Raw genomic sequence first — 4,606 nt, forward strand, 5'->3', positions numbered from 1 at the left:
TTAACCAAGAAAACTATCCAACCATGGTTCATTTGTGAAATAAAGGTCTAAGATACAACCATGATACCTTTGGTAATGGTTTAGCATCAAAATTTCAATTAATAAGATCACTCACGGTTTTTGTCCAAAACCAGTCCAAATGTTACGTTTTTCCAAAACAGGGCAGTCTTCTTATTTTGGTCACAAATCAATCAATTTAGCTCGGAATTGGGCGTTGTTTATGGCGTTAGAAAATAAATTCATAGGACTAAAAGTTCACAGAAGGAAATGTTTTGAAATTCGGCAAGCAACCAGCTCAAAATTGAGCCTCAAGTTGCTGCCTCTACAAGCTATTCCAGCAAATCCGAGAGACAGGACAGCTAACTTAAAACGAGTGGTTCGGCTCACTCACAAAGAATCAGAACATGCATTTTATACCAAATTAAAGCCAGGAATGTCTAGTTTCAAACGCCACTGATGGCACATGATTTCGACATCCGAGGACAGAGTTATAGCCGAAATACTACCACTGGTCAGAATCATACGCGAACAGTTTTCCAGATTTGCTAGTTTCTCAAAAGAATTCATTTGCCCATCCAAACGTCAATGTTTTCCAATGAAAATTTTTACAAATATCATATAACATATAGACATCGGGTTCATGCCAATAAATCACCAAAAATGGGCCTGATCAAGGCCGAACAAAACAGGGGTAGTTTCGGAAAATTTTTGCTTCTTGCACCCAATGAAGTTTCTATCAATTACACACCATTTATCCATCATTTTAACCACTAAACCAGCAATATATCCACCATTAATCATCAAATCAGCAACAACCCAAGTGTGGGAATTCCTAGAGCCCACTTTTCAAATTTCCAACAATATCAAGTCACCCATACACATGCAAGTACTTAGAGATGCATATCTACTACTATAAATCAAGTTTAAGGTGATGGATCATGTTATACCTTCTTAGTGTACCAAATCAGAATTTTTGGCCCTCAAAATGCTCCAAGAAACCGTGATTTCCAGCACCCTTTTGCAGCTCAAAATGATCTCCTAGTGTTAAGCTAAGTATGGTGCAAGTTTGGTTGAATTTGGAGATGTTTTGGTGGTGATTTGGGTAAGAAATTTTTGGAACAATGGAGTTGGAGAGGGAGGAAGAGCTGGTCGGCTGTCTTGGGTAGAGGATGTGACGGCCCCACTTCTCCCTAGGGCGTACCCCAGGGTTCGGCGGACCGCCTGCCCAGCTCTCGCCGGGACTCAGTCGTTCCTTAATCAAGTCCGGAATACAACCAAAGGAATAACATACAACAATCCAAAACTTAAGTGAAACTTACATATACATTTCTATCTCAAAAGGGAGTACAATCATCAAATATATAAAGGTTCTCAATTCTTCATACAACCAGCCCGTGCCAAGCATTAGGGCGAGAACCATTACAAAAACAAAGAGTTAGACCAAGCTAGTCTATACCAAGCTCTCATCCTTGCGTGCCTTCCCCTGTTAAGGAAAACAAACTAAAGGGATGAGCTAAAAGCCCAGTGAGGTTCCGAACACATAATCAAATAATTAATCCATACATTAAACATAGAATATTAATAATTCAAGAAACATTTAAAATGGAAAGCGATAATAACACATACATTAAAAGGATACGGGCTCACTGGGAGCCATAAATTCGTTCGTTCGTTCGTTCGTTCGTTCGTTCGTTCTCCTGACATTTCCCCTTATTCCTTCATCTTTTGAAGATTGCATTTTTGTAAGTAAAACCCTCGTTCGTTCTTTCGTTTCATTCACCCCTTTCCTGGCCTTTGGCCAGGCTCCACCAACCTACAAGGTAATACTCGAGTATACCAACGTTCACACCCAGCGTCACCATATCGCTCGACCGAGTCCGCTTCTGGCTCGAGTCGATCGGTAACGAAGGGCAGGGCCTAGTTCAGCCAAATAGCTTACATTCATGCGCAACTAGCATTTAATCATTTAATCATTGAAAATTTCACATTTATTTAGGTCGAGTGCGATAAAGTACACACTCGCCTAGAAAACTCGTTTTAACAATCATTGAAAGCACTTAACACATTATCAATCAATAATAACAAGCCAATAAGTCAAGGAAATATAACAAATAAGGAACACTCACCTATGTACGCAAAATAACGTGCCAAATATCCTTAGTCACCGAGAAAACCTAAAATTAAATAAGAAAGAATATTACAACTCATCTAGCACAAACAATTAGGTGAAATCAAAGAACTCTACAAATGATGAGTAGAACGTATAAAGAAACTTTAAAGTGAAACGAGGACATTTGGACCCGTGGATAAAATAACTAGGGTTTCATAGACCAAACGTAAAACCAAACTCAAAAGGGCTATAAAATTTTCTAATGTAAACACTTGAACCAAAGATAAGTCGGAATCCAACTAGATAGGCTAAGAAATATTGTTTTCGGAATCGTTTATATGGTTCAAAATCATTTTATATTCAAGTAGATATTATAGACTTCAAGAAAAAGAGGGAGGACAAAAATACTCAAGAAAACCCTAAACCATTCCTCTTTATTTGGTAAGAGTAAGTAAACATTTGGAGTTTCCAATTGAAGAATGATCATGTTTTAAGATGGAAAAATGGTTATAGTATTTGCCAAATAAAAATATACAAGTTCAAATAGAAACTTAGCACTCGAGCGAAAATTTGGGCAGCACGCCCTTTGTATTTTCCTATTTCCAGCCATTTATGGCTTCATTCTTTTTCTCAATCAAACCAAGGTTACCCACAACACAAATTCATTTCAAAAGCCATTCCATAGGCTCAAAACAATACAAGTATAGAAATCGAGCTAATAACAAATGCGGAAATGAAACTTAACAAAAGACAGATTTGACGGGTTTTGCGTAACGGACACATCCGACGCTACGCTTATCGGATTGGAATGTAATTTATACCATTTCGAAGCTAAGACAGAGGGCTACAATTTTGATGAAGATCACTTAGTCCAAATTCTAGTGTAACCTAGTCAAATTCCCAATTCCCAGAACCAAGTTCCAACTAATCGGCTAATTAACCGTACAACCTTTAAATGGCCATATCACAGGCTACCAAAGTCCCTTTAAGGTGTTCTTAGAGGCGTTGAAACGCTAAGACAAAGACCTATAACTTTCATGAAGACCACTCAGTCCAGTTCTCACCCTAACTAGGTCAAATTTACCAAAACATCTCCAGATTTTCTAGTTTGAAATTCACTGCAGAAATCAACTAGCAGTCCTGCTTTATTCACTCATATCTTAGCACACACAACTCCAATTCAGGTAATTCCAAAGCCATTAGAAAGCTAAGACACAAGTCTATAAGTCTTAAGAAGACATCAATAACCAAATCAGTAGTATTCCTGGTCAAAACATCCAATTACAGAAGCTGATTATCAGTTTCGGATAAATACAGGGAAGTAGGGGTATTTTAGTCCTTTCACAGGCTACGTTGCTCCGATTGAGCTGAAATTTTACAGACAACTATAAAACATCATTCCCTACAACTTTCATGTTTTGTACTAAGGCCAAATCAGCTCCCAACATGTTCGAATTTGCAGACTAATTTCGGACAGAAATCTTGACAGAAAAGGAACACTTGAAGTTCATTTAAATTCCACCCAATCAAACGAATTTCCAGCCGTTCAAATCAGTTCCTAGCTAGTTAGATTCAACTTCCAATCATCAATCATATGTTTTACCACAAGAATCAAGAGTTAGGAAATTGGTTTACCTCAAATCCTTAATCATACCCCCTAGCTGGCCGATTCTTTGAGGAGATGCTCCTTGAGCTCCAACTCTCCAACAAAGTTCCCTTTCTTTTCTTTTTTTTTTTCTCTCTTCTCCTAGCTCACCCGATGCTGCCTTTCCTCTTCTCCAAGCTCACGGTAGCTTGTTCTTGGTGTTGGCTTTGTTTGTTTTGTCTTATGTCCTCCTAACTTAATAGCTAAGTCTATTAATAGTAAAGCAAAACAAGAGATGGGTCATGGGCTTGGGTAATTAATGGGTTTATGGCTTAGGCTTCTAATGAAATTAAAACTTAAAGGCCCAACACTAAAACTCTACTTGATCCAATGTAATTAACCCATTGGTTTACTTAGTTTAATTAAAACTAACTTAAGCCCACCACCCCAAGGTACTAATCACTCAAACCCCCGTACTAAACATGCATGGATGCACGTACAATCACGAAAATATTAATTGGTTGAATTTAATTTAAACTTAACGGTTTAGTTTTGAAAGTAGGATTTTAATGATTCAATTAAATTTTTCACTTTTGGTATGTAAAATACTCTTTGAAAATTAAAACACATGGTAAAATACATTTTCACACAATAGCTACTATAAATATCCATTTTAATTTATTTGAGACAATTTGGAATCCAGGATCTCACATCCATAATGCACCTCAAATTTAACATGTACGCACTTATACTAAAACAAATGATTTAAAAACGATACTCACTTATAAAATCTCTGAAAATTAAATGATTAATTGATTGAAAGCAAGGAAAATGCACGCGGAAAAATAAAATAGAATAAAATAAAATAAAACAAGGAGAATTTTACAGGTCCTCACAGAGGAGAGAGAGTG

The 4,606-nt window shown here is 37.1% G+C and overlaps 1 long non-coding RNA gene across 1 annotated transcript; it reads right to left on the reverse strand.

The window, feature by feature from the left end:
- Positions 1-1,304: 1,304 nt before the first annotated feature.
- LOC140006384 (uncharacterized) lies at positions 1,305-4,078 on the reverse strand. Its single transcript, XR_011813984.1, has 3 exons — positions 3,746-4,078; positions 2,127-2,174; positions 1,305-1,483 (listed from the first exon to the last, which is right to left on the reverse strand). It is a non-coding gene; the product is annotated as an uncharacterized lncRNA (long non-coding RNA).
- Between the last annotated feature and the right edge of the window lie 528 nt (positions 4,079-4,606).

The sequence above is a fragment of the Coffea arabica genome, chromosome 1c (genome assembly GCF_036785885.1).
Source record: "Coffea arabica cultivar ET-39 chromosome 1c, Coffea Arabica ET-39 HiFi, whole genome shotgun sequence".
In the NCBI taxonomy this organism is placed as follows: domain Eukaryota; kingdom Viridiplantae; phylum Streptophyta; class Magnoliopsida; order Gentianales; family Rubiaceae; genus Coffea; species Coffea arabica.